Source organism: Equus asinus, chromosome 27, assembly GCF_041296235.1.
Source record: "Equus asinus isolate D_3611 breed Donkey chromosome 27, EquAss-T2T_v2, whole genome shotgun sequence".
In the NCBI taxonomy this organism is placed as follows: Eukaryota; Metazoa; Chordata; class Mammalia; order Perissodactyla; family Equidae; genus Equus; species Equus asinus.
Genome location: NC_091816.1, coordinates 34,250,372 through 34,267,951, shown reverse-complemented (window position 1 = coordinate 34,267,951; position 17,580 = coordinate 34,250,372). Strand labels below are relative to the sequence as shown.

At 37.1% G+C, this 17,580-nt stretch overlaps 1 long non-coding RNA gene across 1 annotated transcript in view; it reads right to left on the bottom strand.

Annotated features, from left to right (window-relative positions):
- Window positions 1-16,635, bottom strand: part of LOC123281450 (uncharacterized) — a 264,300-nt gene extending 247,665 nt beyond the window's left edge. The window contains exons 1-2 of the long non-coding RNA XR_011498909.1: window positions 16,402-16,635; window positions 6,586-6,620 (exon numbers count right to left, since the gene is read on the bottom strand). This is a non-coding gene — a long non-coding RNA (uncharacterized lncRNA). The remainder of the gene's footprint in view (window positions 1-6,585; window positions 6,621-16,401) is intronic.
- Between the last annotated feature and the right edge of the window lie 945 nt (window positions 16,636-17,580).

The window sequence follows — 17,580 nt, the reverse complement described above, 5'->3', positions numbered from 1 at the left end:
GCTCTTTTGTTCTCTCTATCTCTTGGCTACCATCCTTCCACCTTTTCTCCCTGGTGATCACGTTTCCCATGTGTGTCTTTTTCTCCATTTCCACACTCCCACTCAACTCTCAACCCACCCAATCTGGTTCCTAGGTTTGCTGTTTTATGATTATATATTTTCTCCACCTAGGAAGATTCTGAGGACAATATCCAGTTTTTATTCTACATGACTTTTTAGCAGTAATCACCACCATTAACCACCTCCCTCTCGAGCCACTCCTTGTTAAGCACTCCTTGCTTAAAGTATGCCCTGGTCTCTTAGTTATTGAATACTGGGGCCCTTCAAGGTCCAGTCCATGCCCACTCTCTCACTGCAGTCTGTAATCTCTCTCCTGACACCCCATCAGTACCCATGGATAGAATACCACCTAAATGCAACATAGTCACAAACTGGTTATTTGTTAACTCATGAATTCCTACTGAGTGCGTGTTATATGACAAACAATACTCTAGGTGTCCGAGAAGACAATCATGTGAGGTCCCAGCCCTCATCTAGCACCTACAACTTCTTGTCTAAGCTCCAGATCCATATACCTATCTGCCTTCTTTCTATCTCCACTTAGATATTTCAAGGTGTCTAACAGTTACCTACAAAGTCTCTCAAAGTTTATACCTTCAATACATCTTTGCTATGAATATGTTAGTAGAACATGCCATGATCTCTTTCTTGTATTGTTAAACAGTTTCCTAACTTGTATCCGTAAATCAATTTATGCCATGGCCTACAAAGCCCTTCATGTTCTGGTCTGCACTGTTGTGGCCTTCTTTTCCTTATACCGTGCCCTCTCTCACTTTCTCTGCCTAAGCCATGTGACCTCCTTTCCGATCTTAAAACAGATCCTGCTGTTTTCTGTTTCAGAGCATTTGGATGAGCAGTTTCCTGTCCCTAGTATAAATCTTAACTTCATCATAATATCTTTAAGAAGGTTTATTTATCTCCTAGGTTAGGTCAAATCTACCCGTGTTAAAGTGATCAATTTACCATCCCTTAATTTCAATTAGCACAGCTGTAGTTTTGCCTCTTTATGGATGTTGTGATTATCTGATTAATGGCTATCATTCCTTATAATACCTCAGTTTCTTGATGGCAAAAATTAGTTCTCTCACAGGGCCAGCCTGGTGTAGTAGTGGTTAAGTTTGCACATTCTGCCTCAGGGGGCCGAGGTTCACAGGCTCGGATCCCAGGCATGGACCTACACACTGCTCATCAAGCCATGCTGTGGTAACATCCCACATACCAAATAGAGGAAGATTGGCATAGGTGCTAGCTCAGGGACAATCTTCCTCAAGTAAAAAGAGGAAGATTGGTAATGGATGTTAGCTCAGGGTCAATTTTCCTCACCAAAAAACGGTTCGGTCTTTCTTCACCATAACGTCAACATATTTTAATACATAGTAGGAGCTGAATAAATTGTGTTGCTTGAAAAAAATAAATATACAAATGAATAATGTTTCTATCATTTTGTGTTCACAGTTACACAGATATCTAGGTTTCACCCCTTTCTTTCAAAATATCTCTGGATTTTGCCTGAGACAATACCAAAATAAAATACTAGACACCAAAAATTTTGCTTCTGTGACTCTAAGATCTAAACGAAAATTGGACTAAATTAGATCTACCATCAAGTTTCTGCAGATGATAAGACCTAAAAGTTTTTAAAAGAACTGTTAAGCTCACCTGTATGTCGTCTATGAAAGAGCCGCACTAAGAATGCAGAGCATAGTCATCAGAGACATGAAGGCACCTGAGAGTTTATTCAGCCCCATTCAAACATTTGAGAACCCTCAGACATCAGCTGCAGGTGGGAAGGAACAGAGCAGACGTGCAAATGAGAAAACAAGTACAGCTACTAGAAGTTGATATGTCTTATTTCCTCATTGTGTGGAAAGGGCTGAAATAAGCTTTTAGAGTGCCATAAGTGAAAACATTACATATTTTGTAGTTTATAGAAAATACTTATTTGAAAAGATGTGGTTATTGACAGTAAATTCACCTAAACTTAATGTTTGTGGGAAGGAAATATGTGTTATTCTGTTTACGCCATTTTAATATGATTTGTCCTTCTAGCTCACTTTACACATGGTCCCATCTCAAGATCTTGAAAATAAATATAACTTTAACTTAATTGTGATCTTTATCTAATTTAATTATTTATTTAAACATTTTAAAAAATTTATTTATTTAAACATTTAAACAAACATGACATTATTTAAACATTTTAAAATAAATAAATGACTACAAATAATGAATAAAAGAATTGAAAAGTTTCAATACTTTTGTAAAATCTAAGATCCTAATTTAAAACATACAAGCTCAAATAAGCAGAGATCTTTGGTGAAGATATGATAGATAGCAGCTGATATTTTGGTTCAGAAACACTACTGCAGTTGTTCAATTCAATTACTTAATTGTGAAACGTCTGGAGGTTTGAAGAAGAGGATGAATGAAGCTCTTCTTTCTAAAGTTCAGTTTTGTCTAACAACATTGTGATGTTTTACAAAACACTCCCTTTAGAAATTAGAAAATAAATAGGTTTAATAAAATAGTCATTGGAAAAGAATACTTAAACAAAGAAAAGCTTACCTTTGAAAGAGCTACATTGCTATATAGAAATCAAAGCAATCAAACTTCTAAGCACTGAGAGTTTTAAGTCTCTACCACAAATTGTTCCTTTGAATGATGACCTTGTTTGGTGCTGGTTTCTACATTGAGAGCATGGGTGTTGGCTTCCACACTGAGATCATGAGAACTGAGGAGAACATTTTGGTGTGCCCATTCTTCACCTCATCCCAGTATGTCTTTTTACAAAAGACAAAATCTTGAGGTATAGATTCCTTATTTATATCCCTATTTATATATAAATTCTCTACTTATGGAATCTGCTGCATAAACATTCAGATTTTCCAGAAGAAATATTGAAAGGAAAGAAAGGCAAGACCAAAAAACTAACAAGCTATATTAAAAACATTTCCATTGTTACAGGATAAATCTAGGGTTATTTTTTTCTGCTTTCCATTAAATTACTTTATAATTTGGCTTAAGTGATATTTATTCACCATTTTGTATGTATAGATAGCCAGGCAAAAAAATAGGAAATCAAGTCTGCCCTCTCTTGGTATTGCATGGCTTCAAAAGTGGCACAATTTTTACAACTACTTCAGAATTATTTTGGTGGAATTTAGTTAAGTAATACCAACCAATCATCAGTACCTTTCTTAAGTCAATAAGTCACTTTTCACACATCATATATTACATACAAGATGCGCTCTTGGCCTGATTTAACATAGGAGATCTCTAAGCAATGAATGTCGTCTATATGAAATAAAAGGAATCTACTTCAGCCTTGAAATACTCTTTATGTACTTCCTCTTATACTCTGATGACTACATGATATTTTCCACGGAACCATGTCCCATAAATCCATGAATTTCAGGTTTGCTTCCCCAAAGCAACTCTAGAAGGCCAAGCACATCTTGCTAAAAGCATTCTATAGATAAAGACTTTCCTGCTAGTAAGTGGTGTTAGACTATTTGCTACTAGGTATGTCGTTAGCTTGATTGCAAGGTGATTTGACGAGATCACTTTTCTTTCCTTCCTGTAACTTATCCAAGTAAAGGCAGAGAAAAGATTTCAGTCTGCTAAGTCTTCCTTTCCCAATAGAGCAGCAGGTACCACTGGCAGATTAGACTAGTCCCCATTTATGTGTTCACGTTTCACAGAAAAGTATCTTCTAAGAAGCTTAGTAAAGAGATATTGATATGTTCCATAATAATGATAGTGTCTCAAGAACGTTATCCAGAAATTCCAACTAAACCTACTAAGCAGATCTTGATTATCATGGAGTTATGACAGAACATGGCCTGATATGGAATATATCAGATTATGTAATAGTTTGTGAGGTTCCTTTATCATCAGAATGATTTGCTCACGATGGAATAGAAAATATACATGTCATATATTCTTTTTCTGAAGAGGTGGTTTACATTATTTGTTTACAGAGGGAAGCTAGTTAAATTTGGTGAATTTGCATGCAATAAAATAATTACAGAAAAATTACTTTACTAGAGAAATATAGTAAGGTTCTCTAGTTATTAAAACCTCCTTTTAGAAATAATTTAAGGTAGCCTAATATGTTAGGCTGAGATTTCAATTATCTGTTTGTGCCTGTAAAACGTTATCATTTTGCCACCCCCTCATTACTTAAAAATGTTGTAAAACTTTCTAAAAGTTACTTCTTTGGCCACAAAAAGGTCAAGATCAGTTTGATAATCTATAGTGCACACATAGGATATGAAGAAAGTTTCAACAACAATAAGGAAAATTAAAGTAAATACATTTTAAAAATGTGCCTGTGCCAGTTGTCAAGTGACTGACAACCTTACGTCTCCAAGTCCACTTCAATGTCCCACTTGTGATAGTGGTGCTGGATAAAATGAACAGGGCTCCTTTGTCAGCTGTTAGCACTGGAGGAGCACCACAGTGGGAAGGTATCCCCTGTGCCTGTTGCATTGCTTCCACCATCTAAGAGATACCCGGTGGCACTCATCTTCCAGCTTGCCAGTCCTGGCCCACATTTTGGATTTCCTCTAACGATGCAAGTTTTCCCATCTTTGGTTGCCTGCCTGCCAGCCTCAACCTACCTGTATCCTGGCAGAGTGTTTCCCACTTGTCAGACCTGTCCACAGTTTCTTCCCACGAGATGTGACCTGGTGACGTCCTGGTAGACTTTCCTGCTTACCTAGCCTATTGGCAGCTCAACCAGCTTCAGTCCACCTGTACTCCAGTGGAAGGCTTCCAGGCTTCCAATCCTGCCTTCTAGTTCAGACCAACATGTGTGCACCAGCTAAGGCAATCCAGTGAGCTTCCTCCATCTACTGGGCTGCAAACAACCTTGCCAGTGAGGTCTGGAAGAGGCCGCTCCAAATTTGTTCTATCCATGAGTATTCTCTCAGTCCTAGGGAATTCTTCAATGTTCTGTCCCATCTTTCATACTACCTAATCCCCTGTAAATAGTTAATAATTCTTTATATTAAAGCTTCCCAGTACAAATTACTGTGTAGCTTCTATCCCTGACTGCTGTAACTGGTACATTTCCTACAATGAGAAAACCTCTTCTATCTATGAGAATGAAGCAATGGCTAAGATTCTTATAAAGAGAACCTGAAGAGAAAAATAGTCCATCAGTCAACTACCTACATGATGTGTGGTATATTAAATTCATTTTAGGGATCCTGAACCATTTAAGAGCAAAAATAAACTCATTGCTAGGATACATAATCACTTTTAGAGGATTTGTCTACAAAATCCTGCGTATTAATAATCGCTGTAAATATCAGAAGCAGACTTCGCTTCTTGGTGAAATTCACTTATGTAAAGCATGTCAACCCCCCAATGTCAGAGAGATTACTCTGTAAGTTGTATCTAATATTAATATCTCTATTTACTTACTGGATCAGATTCCCCCTTACATACTTAAGTAATTTACTTCGGCAATTTTCTACTCTTATCTCTTGTATCATTATCCCCCTCTTTAGTAGGTCACTGCCATCAGAAAACCAACACAAAATAATATACCACATCTTAAAAAACATGTAATTTAATTGTAAAACCTGTATTTTGACTTTACCTATTCCTTCACTCATCACTCCATTTCTTTGCTCTCATGGTCTATTTCCATGGTCTCAACTTCTACTTATCCCCACCTCTTTTCCTCTCTTGAATTTACACTTATTAGGCTTTCATCCGCCACATCCTCCTGCTCAAATCATCAACCATCTCCACATTGCCAAAGCTAATGGACAATTCTCAGACCTCTTCTTGGCAATCCCCTCAGTATCCTTCACACAGTTAATTTCTCCCTCTTATTTGAGTGACTTTCTCTTTAGCCTATAGAATACAATACTCCATTCAATACAGTATATGATTTTCTTCCTTTCCTATTGTGTATTCCTTTGCAGCCTACTATTGAAACTCTTTAACAACCCTTTAATGTTGGCGTGCCCAAGGCTCATTCCTGGGTCTTCTTTTCTTTTCTACTTTTACTCACTTACAAGGTGAACACAGTCCTATGTACCTCTAAATATTCACATATTTATGTCTTTAATCTTGAATTCACTTCTGAACTCCAGTCTTACGTTATTGTCCTATAAAACATGTCCACTTAAAGGTCTAAAAGCATCCATTTATGCACCTGGAGGAGTCAGCTCCCTATATCAATATAATGGGAACTAATAATAAGCTAAAATATGAAACATTTATAATCACTTAGATCATAAGCCTGCTCGGCACACACCTAGCATTTGAAACTACAACTGAACATTCACTTTTATGAAATATTTGAGAATTTGGCTATCATTTAATTGGACAATTATGAATTCCACAAAACTCTATTCTGGAGGATACAATAATATTAGTCTTTCTGAATTCCAGTGTCGATTGATCAATGGCCCGTGGAAAATGTTGGATATTAGTAAGAGCTTGTGACATTGGGGAGTACTGATGGTTGGAAACCAACAGAGAATAGAAAATAAACCTTCTGCTTACCCACACGTAGAAGCAGCCAATGGATCTCTAAATTTCTGAAAGAGAAGAGAAAGAGAGAGAACAATCAGAAGAGAGAATAAGGCTAAAATTCACTCCGCCATTGTGAGTTTTCCTATTCCTGTCCATCACCTCCATCCACCTCCTATTACACTATTAGGTAAGGATCTCTGAGTTGTATTGCAACACATGGGTGAGTGGGGAGAAGCTAAGGAACACGTCTTGTCAAAAACACTGGAATGCTGAGTTGCAGCATCTCTTAAAAAGTTGAAAAAATTAATGCTGCAAAATATTTAAGTAACCACCATGAACAGAATTTTTGAAATGGCTTGCTAAGAGGTATTCTTGTAACATTCTCATTCCTACTTGTTCCAGTTACATATTTTTAAAAACCAAGGTTTTATCTAGCGTTTACTCATTCATTTGACCCTTCCTTCATTCACCATAAGTTTGTTGATCATCTACTATATGGAAAGCATTATGCTTACAGCTATGTGACAGACAGGCTTTTTTAAAAGAAAATTCTAAAAGGCGTATATCTTAAATCCATAGTAAGACTCTGACTCCTATCACTATAATCCTTCAGAAATATAAGTGATTTGGACAAGTGAAGAATAAGATATAGAAAAACTAGTTATATATATTCTACTTCTAATTTTTCCAATATAGTCAATGTACCAAAATAAAGATGTTTGAACGAATATGAAAGGATTCAATGTCCTCTTGATATTGAATGTAAGGCCAGGATATTTCTTTGCTGTATTAGTGCTCTGCATGTGGATAATAAAATATGAGTTTTAACTCTACATTCCTCATGGGACAAGCATTCAATGTAAAGAAAGGGTTTAGCGCTGCTAGGGACTCAGGTTCTTGGGTGGCATGAATCCAACCTCCCCATTACGGCTCACATTCTCTCCACTTTAGCAAAGCCGGTAAATATAAATATAAATACCAGGGCCAATAATGTAAACTGTATGAGGTGATTTAGGCAGAGACTAACATAAATGGAACCAAAATCGCCCTTTCCCCCTCACACACACAACCACTCCCACCAAAAGTGTGAACAGCAAACCAAGGGAGTCAGTTAAATGCAGGTGAAAAACTAATGAGATGGAAAAACACAAAACATGCTTTTCTCCACTTCAAATTGCCAAGCCCTATTTACACTTCATATGGATTTTACAATATTGCCCCTATCTGGCTTTCCCTGACGGCTATTCTACTTCAACTACCCACTGATGCCTCCCTTCAAAGCTGCCTTCACTTGCTTAACGAACACTGGATAAAATTGCTGAACATTTGTGTCACACTAAACTGTCAAAAATCATCCTTAAATCTAAAGATTAGTTTCTGGAACCCACCCTTTCCAGGCTCCACCAGCACCTATGTGGCCCTGTCTTGCCTAAGTCTGTGTGCTAACAAAACCTACCTGAGATGTCATTAGTGCTGTCAACACAAATAATCCATAACCAATCTATAAATGAAAATTTGGGTGAGTTTATTGTGAGCCAAAATGTGAGGACCATAGCCTGGGGCCTTCCTTCTCCAAGGAAGGAAGGTCACTAAAGAAGTGGGGCGGTACAGAGTGGTTATATATGCTCAAGAGGATGTTTCACATATGACTGAAATGTCCCTTTTACGATAGTCAGGAGACTGCTCTGTCGACAAAGCGATTGATGGACACGGCAGGCAGTAGGTGACCACTCAAGCTGGGTGGTCACAGGTGAGCACAGCAATCAGTTCCTAGCCTAGAGAGAGAAGCTTATCCTTAAGAAAATGCCCATGTGGGAGAAGTTGCACCTTGGTATTAAGGCCCTTTGTTTTTGTCTTTGGGACATAGCAAATGCTTAAGCAGATATACAATGCATACTCAATGGCCAGGTCTGGCCCTTTTGGAAAAACAAAGTCAGGCTGAATTAGATTTACACCAAATGGCTTCCTCAAATACTCCAGTATACCCTATTGCTTGCCATTTCTATTTGTCAGTGCCCACCCTCACTTTGTCCCCTGCACACCTTTCAGATTTGAATATTTGTTCTTCATTTCTCAAATCTAGTGAACTCAGCTGAGGTCCCAAGAGACTTGGGGCACTATATTCATTAAAGAGAAAAATCAAAAGACCTGAAGGACCGAGGTTTCAAGTTTTGTTTTTAACTAACTAGTATAGATGCAAAGAGATGCCCTATTGTTGCACTATTAGAAAAGACTACATCAAAAATAAGTCTGCTTAAATTATTTAGCTAGACCAGTACTTTTGAATTTGTTTTAAGTGCTAAAAGCATGCTTATCCACGATAACTGACTCAAATTGTTCTTTCTCATACATAAAACAATTTTAATGCATTTCTAGATTTCTTTGTTGTTGTTTTTTTTCCTCAGATTTTTTTCCCACCTAAGTACATGACAGGACATTTTGAGCCAATTACTGAAGTCTAATGGATTGATTGATTCTGTTCGGTCTTATTCTTTCTAGAAGCAAACAAAGAGAATCAATCAAACTTCTAATTCTGAATTCCATATTTGCATGAAGAACTCAGGAGAGCATGATCCACTTTCAATAGTAGGAGAAATAAATCTATTTTCACAAAAGTTGTACAATAAGTTATATTGTCCATATTTCCAGGGCACTTCAGGATGGTACATAAAAGTCCATCTCTGAATTCCAATGATCAGCTAAAAAAATCAAAGTTCATGAATATCAATTGAGCCATCAGTATGATACCCTAAGTCACACCAGCATTTACATGGCTGGGACCTATGATAGTACAAAAAAAAAAAATCAGGAAAATCTCTCTGATGCATTCTTATTTGCAAAATAAATAAGTCAACAGAGCCTGGTGCTAATCTCACTCTCCTTCTCCCAGAATCCTCATTAATCTGTAATGCTATGGGCAAAGCATGGGTTTGTGACTGGAAAAGAAGGTCTGAAATTCTATGAATTCAGATGATTGAACTTATTTCTCAGACATCCAATTTCTGATACACAGCATTAAACACTACACAGAAATTTTGAAATATCAGTGGGTTGCTTGAGAAATCACATTGAGATCGATGAAGTATAACACATATGGATGTATATGTTTGTGTGTATAGTTACTGATAAGAAGAGTTTCAAAAGAGACACTTCACACCTTGCTCAGTGTGGCTCTGCATGACATGTTACATCACTTGTGACCTACAAGGCTTTTAGTTTTCAGCAACTGATCATTCGTCAAATCTGTCCCTTCTTGACCTTCTGTACTTGAAGAGGCAGAATAAATAATAGTTAATGGTGTGAGATCTGGAGTCGAACACAGTAGCCTCATTTTACTTGCGGGGTTATAATCACAAATCACAGAGTTCTGTAAGAATTAAACTAACTAATACCCACATAGTACACAGAAAGTGCCTAGCACACAACCAACACTCAATAAGTGTTAGCTCTTACTGCCTTTATCGTCAAAATCTTGGTTCAGTGTGCAGCATTTTTTACTATCATGGACTATTGTAACAGTTTCCTATCTGGAGTCATGACCACCAGCCTTGGCTTGCAAGACTTACGCTCATGGCATTAACATAATCTTGAATTTGTTGTACGTTTTGTGAGACTCGGGTTACCGTCTTCTACTGCATTGCATATAGTAAGTACTTTGGTGGTAGTCACACTTAGTCTCTTGTTCAGAGTTACAGTCTCCTTACATAAATGCACATTTTGAATATGAGCTTTTCTTTTTAGAAATAACTGTTGCTTTCCTCATTCCTCTCTACCTGAGCTCTTCAGACTTTAAAGAGAATCCGACACTTTAGCAGAACTAAGGCTATTTTAAGTTGACTTCCTATTACTAACCATAAATAGCATTATTACGAATGTAGTCAAGAAGGAAAGTCAAGCTAATACATCTAATAGAGTGAAACCCAGGTTTTCACTTTATTTTAATCTGACTTTGGCATTTAAGCTAATGTTTTCCATTTCATTTGTTCTCTCTAACTTATGTCAAGGTTAAAGGAAATTTCTACTGCACTTAGTTCTAGGAGTCGAACTTTGAAGACGTTAGTAAGTAGCTGTTCATTCTCTGTAGTTGAATAACTTTGGCATCAGTGAATATTAAATAGACTCTCACAAATACAAAGTGAGAATAGACCTCAGAAACCATCTAATTCAACTCCTTCATTTCACAGGGGAAGAAATCAAGTCCCAGAATAATGACCTCAAAAAGCTACTTAGAGATGTATCTGCTTTAAGGACACAGCTCTTGATTGCTCATCAGTGTCAGTTCCACTTTTCACTTCATTTTCCACTTCCACTCGTAGAAGACATTTGTCAGGAACCTTCACTCAGCCATTCATCCACAGAAGATCGCTAATGGCCACTGAATATAATGTAATACCAGGGCCTTTGGTGGAAACAGAATACTTGCTCTTTTCAATATAGTTGTCATTTTATTCATATTTTATGAGCATGATATCTGTTCATGAGTAATGTTATATATCAAACTTTTAAAATCTGTATTAAAAAGATATGTGAACACATAAATACATGTTTTCTTTTAAAATTGAGAAATAGACTAGATTCATAGAATCTTAAAATTAGAAATGATGTTACACATGAGCTGTTCAAATTTCCTCTTTGCTACCGTAGACTCATTTATAAAATAAAGGTCATGTGATTTGTTACAGCTCTTAAGTAGGGACTAAAATGGTGGGTAGGAGCATAAAAAGTGCTGGAGAGAAACAACAGCAAAATGGAGAGGCAATACTAAATTGGCTCAAAGATATTCTCAATTCCCTGGCAGAACTCCAAAGGAAAGTTTTCTTCAAATGCATATACACATAAAGCAATCTTAATTCCTATGCCTCCTGGTAGCCATGAGATATATTTCACATTTTCAATCTAATTACAGTCTTGCCAATGCCATTTTAAAAAAAATAGCCCTAAATAATAGAATAATATTAAGATTTTTCTGGTAGCATCTGAAATAAAATAATATTTTAGGGGCCGGCCCCATGGCCATTGCCGAGTGGTTAAGTTTGTGCACTCTGGTGCAGCAGCCCAGGGTTTCCCCAGTTCGGATCCTGGATGTGCACATGGCACCGCTCGTCCGACCTCGTTGAGGCGGCGTCCCACATGCCACAGCTAGAAGGACCTGCAACTAAGATATACAGCTGTGTACCAGGGGGGGTTTGGGGAGATAAAGTAGAGAAAACAAAAAAGATGGACAAGAGTTGTTAGCTCAGGTGCCAATCTTTAAAAAAATAAAAATAAATAAAAATAAAATAAAATTTTAAAAAATAATAAAAACACCTATTCCTCTCATTTCTTTCCTTGCTATGCACTGTGTTACTCCCAGGAACCTACATAAATATTCATTCACTTCTTATTAGTTGATTTTTATTTAGAATAATCAGTTCTGAGTGTATTGGAGTCACAATGAAAAACAATAGTGAATCTGTGTTTCCAAAAGTTATATATTTGCCAAACTTAATCTCTACAGAGATTTTGATTTTAAGTAAAGCTTTTGTGAAGTGTTACTCAAGTAAAAAATAAAAAGAAGATTCTAAATTGATTCCTTTTTAAAGATTGACTAAAGGCATCAGTGTGTACTTTTCCAGATGGTAAAATGCCAGACGTCACTCTGTCTTCTTCCTCACTATCTTCTCAATTTGGTTTGTATCCAAAATGCTTTGGATAAGTGGCAGTGAGTCCTCAAACAGCATAAATTCAGACCCACAAAGTTTCTCCGGGGTTTCCTAATGGAACTGCAGTTGGTTCCCAGTCGTCTGGTCCCGGGTTTTTTGAGCACTTACTAAAATTGACTCTGGAATCAGATGTGTTCCTCCTCCCAGTGTATGGGCATCCTTGCCTTGACTATTGAAATACAGGGCTTTGCCGCCCATTGTGAACCTCTAGGTATTATCACATTTGCATTATAAACTGGATCTTTCTGTGGAGTTAGAATATCTGCTGAAAGAGAATAATTGGCAGCAGTGAAGCGAAAATATATCGTCTGCTTCCTTCTGGTGAAAATACATCAGTACTAGAATGTGATGGTTAGAGCAGAACTCCTATTTCATGCAAAGGAAACTGACCCATCACTGAGATTTCCTGCAATTACTCATGCCCCAACTTCAGTTTTCGAATACCGTGTCTTCAATATTTTCTTTATCATATACTTTAGAACACAACATTACTTTGAAGATGAAAACCTGGGGACCTGAAAGGAAAGTGAGAGAGGATGGGTGGCATGGGATAAAAAGTTCTAAGTGTGCTAGCTGTGTCTTACATCTTTCAAAGACCAGGACAACGAGGGCTTTGCCATTATTAATGACAAGATATCTTAAGAGGAGTTGCCTCCACAAATGCCAGGGACTGCTTGTTTGTTACAGGCATACTTCAGTTTCCACACCACCCCAGCGAGTCTAACATTAAGTTGTTCTCTAATTTGCTCTGGCTTTGACGATGTTCTACCTTTAAAACTAGGATTCAAAATGGTGGCTGATCTTCAGGGCATTCTGTTACTATTGGAGACACTGCTCTAAATAAATTTATCCAAAAACACCTGTTTTCAAGAGAGATGTAAAATTTGGAATTATTTTCTCTCAAGCGGTATATAAAATTTTATGATTTCAATTAACATTCTCATATCTCAGGGTCAAAAATGCCACTGCCTCCCCACTACCCATTAAAATGTATGTATAATTCAGAATAGAATGGAAATAGGCTGAACACAAATATTGACAAACTATTAAAAGGCCATGTGAGGAATATTTTCTCTTTAAGTTATAGAAACTAAGCAGAAAAATATAAATCTGCAGCTTTAACTCATGAAAGAGAAGCCATGCTTAGCAAAAACAAGACGAACACAAGACATCGCCTCCTTCAATGGTATGTGCTCCCTACTGTTGACATTCAGATTCCTTACTAACCAGAAAGCTCAGCGATCACCATCCTATGTAGGTCTGCTGGTTCTTGAATTGTGTAAAACATCTTCGTGACTGTTTCTCCCACGTGTGTAAATGCACTGCAATGGTGGTACTCTCAAAATACAACTGAAGATGATCGAGGCAAGAAAAAGACTTCACAACAACAGAAATTCTCAGAGCAATTAAGCAAAGCCTCAAAATGGGAACGTTGACAGCAAGGCCAGGAGGAGAAACTTGCCAAATAATGATGCACATCAAGGCATCTGCTAGTTGCGGATCTAAGGATTCCAAGCAACAGCACAGACTGTCATCAAGACCACGGACAACTCAACCTTATTATTCTAAAGAAAAAGCCTGTTCTGGCATGATTTCAAATCACTTAAGGGACAGTAATCAGGGGAAAAAACTGAATAAATCATATACCCTAATATTTGACTTAAAATAAAAGAGAAGTGTCTCTAAAATATGAAGTCAAAAGCCAAAATGCTATCCACAAACGACACAAAATCAGATGGTTTCAAATTTCCCTGTAACAATAATTAACGAAAACAAGGAACAGGTCTTGCAGAAGCTCATGTTTGATGTGATGGAGGCCAAATGAAAGGAGGTTCTAATTCACTGTGTGTGTGTAAGGGTTGGTCTTGTTTTCAGGTGATGCAGATAACCTGTTTGATAGGCTAGCACGCAGAAAACCTACTCACATGTTATTCATGTAAAGATAGTCTTTAAAGAGACTCTTCAGTTCATCTAAAAGAAAACTAGGATATCAAAATGTTAGTTGTTTATAAAATGATGGGCAGTAATATTGAAATCAAGAAAGAAAAAGAAACCTAAAAGATTTTTTTTTTAAATGTCACTTGAATATTAGCTTTTGTTTCCTAAAAACGTGACAAACAAGCATGGGCAGCTGGCTGCCTCCTTCTCCTCTCAGTGTGGCCACAGAGCTTATCATGAGGGCCATGGCTCCACCAGAAAACAGGAAGTGTGACAAAGCCCTGCTCGGGCGAGGCCTTTGGTTTTGAGGACATGGAATCACAGAGTAGTTGCCAAGGATAGTTTAAAGTTTTTAAAGTATTCTCTAGGTAATTGATAAATCAACCAGATTTTTTAAATCATATAAAAATTTGAAAGATAAAATGAAAATGGCATATTTTACACACATGCACAATATATGTATGTATTTACGCATGTATATATACATATATATTCACAGAATTCTAAATCTAATGAATAGTGAATAATTTTATTTTTGGGTGTACATAGAAATTGACAAATATAGTAATGTACAGGGCAGCAAAGAAAGTCCCTAATTCTAAAGAATCATCCCACAGAATATGTTCTCTCACTACTGAAATCAGTAATAAAGCACAGCTTTCAAAAGCATATGGCTAGGAAGCAATTACATGCTACTTTCTAACACTTGAATTAACGAAAAAATCATAAAAGCACTCATGAAACACTTAAAACTGGGATACAGTAAAAGTGCACACAAAATGTGGTATGAAAACAGCATTTAAAAGGAAATTTATAACTAAATACATTTGTCAGAAAAATTGAATGGAAAACATGCAAACCATAAACACAAAAATTAGATTAAGAACTATATAATCAACCCAAAGAAGGAAGCAAAGATATAATAAAGATGGAAGAAAAAAGCAATGAACTAGAGGACATCCTTATGATCAAAGTGATAGCACCACAGACAGGGTTAAAAAAAGAGAAGATTTACAAAAGTGGGTTAATGAGAGAAAACATCTGGAAAGACTATTCTAGAAAAATCAGGGAACACAGAAATAAATAAAATATAAAATGGTAAAATTTAAGAAATACAAAAAATGGACAAGTCCAAAATAATAGAATATACATCAATATATTTTGATGTATTAATAGACACATATCTAAAAAGCAATGAAAATGCTGAAGATCTTCCTTTACACAGACACACTCAAACACGTCTTAAGCATTACTGCTTTCAAATTTATGAAGAAAAATTAACCCCTGTAAAATATAATTTATTACAAAAAATTTAACCGTTGTGTACTTCACCCTATCTCTTTTTATCTCAGGTAGTATCACGTTAATTTTTAAAATAAGACAGATGGAAAATCATAGCTCAACTTCACTCTGAACTTTAATTAAAATTGCTAATACTGTCTTGGAATATTTTCATCTGACAATGGGTGGAAAATTGTCATCCATTTGAATGTATGCATGATGAAATAAATTAAGTATACTCAAGAAACGCAAGAGTAGTTTAATATCAGGAAATCTGTCAATTAAATTGAAAATATCAATGAATTAATAAATTACATGATTATCTCAATAGACACAGAGAAAGCATCTGAAAAAATTCAACATTTTTATGATTAAACTCTCAAAGATAGGAAGTTTACTTAACTTTATAAAGTTTATATAGCAAATCGCAACAAAACAACCACAGTTTGCCATCCTCTGAACTAAAATGTTTTTTTATGTCTTTCTTCACCTAGTAAAATATATTTATATTTATCATTTAAACTTCAGCCCCAAATAACGCTCAGAAAACCATTCCTCTCATAACCACTCCTAAGTCAACTCCAGCCATTAATGTATATTAATCTTGGCTTTAAAAAGATTTCATGATGTTTTGACCTCTTCAGAGGCCTCGCTGGCTGGAGACAGGCTGATCTTCCCAGGGCAAGCTCATTCCTGGGGATAATGAAGAACTCCTGAGAACAGGAAAACAGCTTTCATATGCCAAACAGCCAAGCCTGAGTCCATACGCTCAACCTCCTGTTACGGGTAACTCTCAAACACCAGGCCACTATTTTCTCTGCCCTAAATGAACCCAGGGCCAGGCAACAGACACCTAGAGACCACCCTGCAGTCCAAAGTCCTCTGACATTACTCACACTAGTCAGTCCCGGGCTCTTCCACCTACCTGCCCAGCCTGCCCCAGGAAAACACAATGAAAGTTCTGGGCAGAGGGGCCGGTCCCTTGGCGCTGGGGTTAGGTCCGCACGTTCCCCTTCCGCGGGCGGGGCTTCGTTGCCCGCGGATCCCAGGTGCAGATGCCCGGGTTAGCAAGCTGTGCTGTGGCAAGCCTCCCACGTATAAAATGGAGGAAGATGGGCGAGGAGGTTAGCACAGAGTCAGTCTTCCTCAGCAAAAAGAGGAAGATTGGCAGCAGATGTTAGCGCAGGCATGGTCTTCCTCACAAAAAAAAAGTTCCGGGCCGTGCTTTCCCACTGTTTCTCCTGCCCCTGGCTGAGCATGGCGCTTTGTCACGTGGCTCTGAGTGGCCCCCACTTGCAAGAAATGTAAATCATCAATTCTTTTTCGAAGGCTTTAGCTTTTCCATGTTGACTTTCAGTCACCTCTTTAAATTAAAATCCTGTGGGTATATTTTAATACATAATGGTCCCAAGAACCCTGTATTTCTTCTCTTTTTTTTTTTTTTTGAAGATTGGCAACTGAGCTAATTGTTGCCCATCTTCTTTTCTTTTTTTTTCCCCCCCTGCTTTTTTTTTTCTTCTTCCCAAATCCCCCCAGTACATAGTCGTATGTTTTAGTTGTGGGTCCTTCTGGTTGTGCCATGTGGAATGCCACCTCAACATGGCCTAATGAGCAGTGCCATGTCCACCCCCCGGATCCGAACCCTGGGCCTCTGAGTGGAGCACACAAACTTAACCACTGGGCCACGGAGTGGCCCCTATTTCTTCTTGACACATTTCACTTTTACATTTTTCTGTTACAATTTGCTTCATAGCCATACACCCTACTAGAATGTCAGTGTCATCTTTTTTTCCTCTTCACTTTATTCCAAGCACCTAGTGTAGTCCCTTCCATGTGCAAGATGGACACCATTTTTTAAAATAAATGCATGAACAAATTTATCTAAAATAAAAATAGGGACACTTCATAACATAGCTCCTAAAATACAGGAAATATTTCACTGAGAAACAAGCATTTATCCTTAGCTGCTTTCATAATTAAATAAAAATTAGTGCAAAGTACTTTACTAAGGAGTTCATATAAGAATATAAATTTTAAAAAGCCGAGGAAAGCTAAAAAAAGTAAGATATCTTTAGAATAATTTCAAAATTAAAAAGAGTACAAT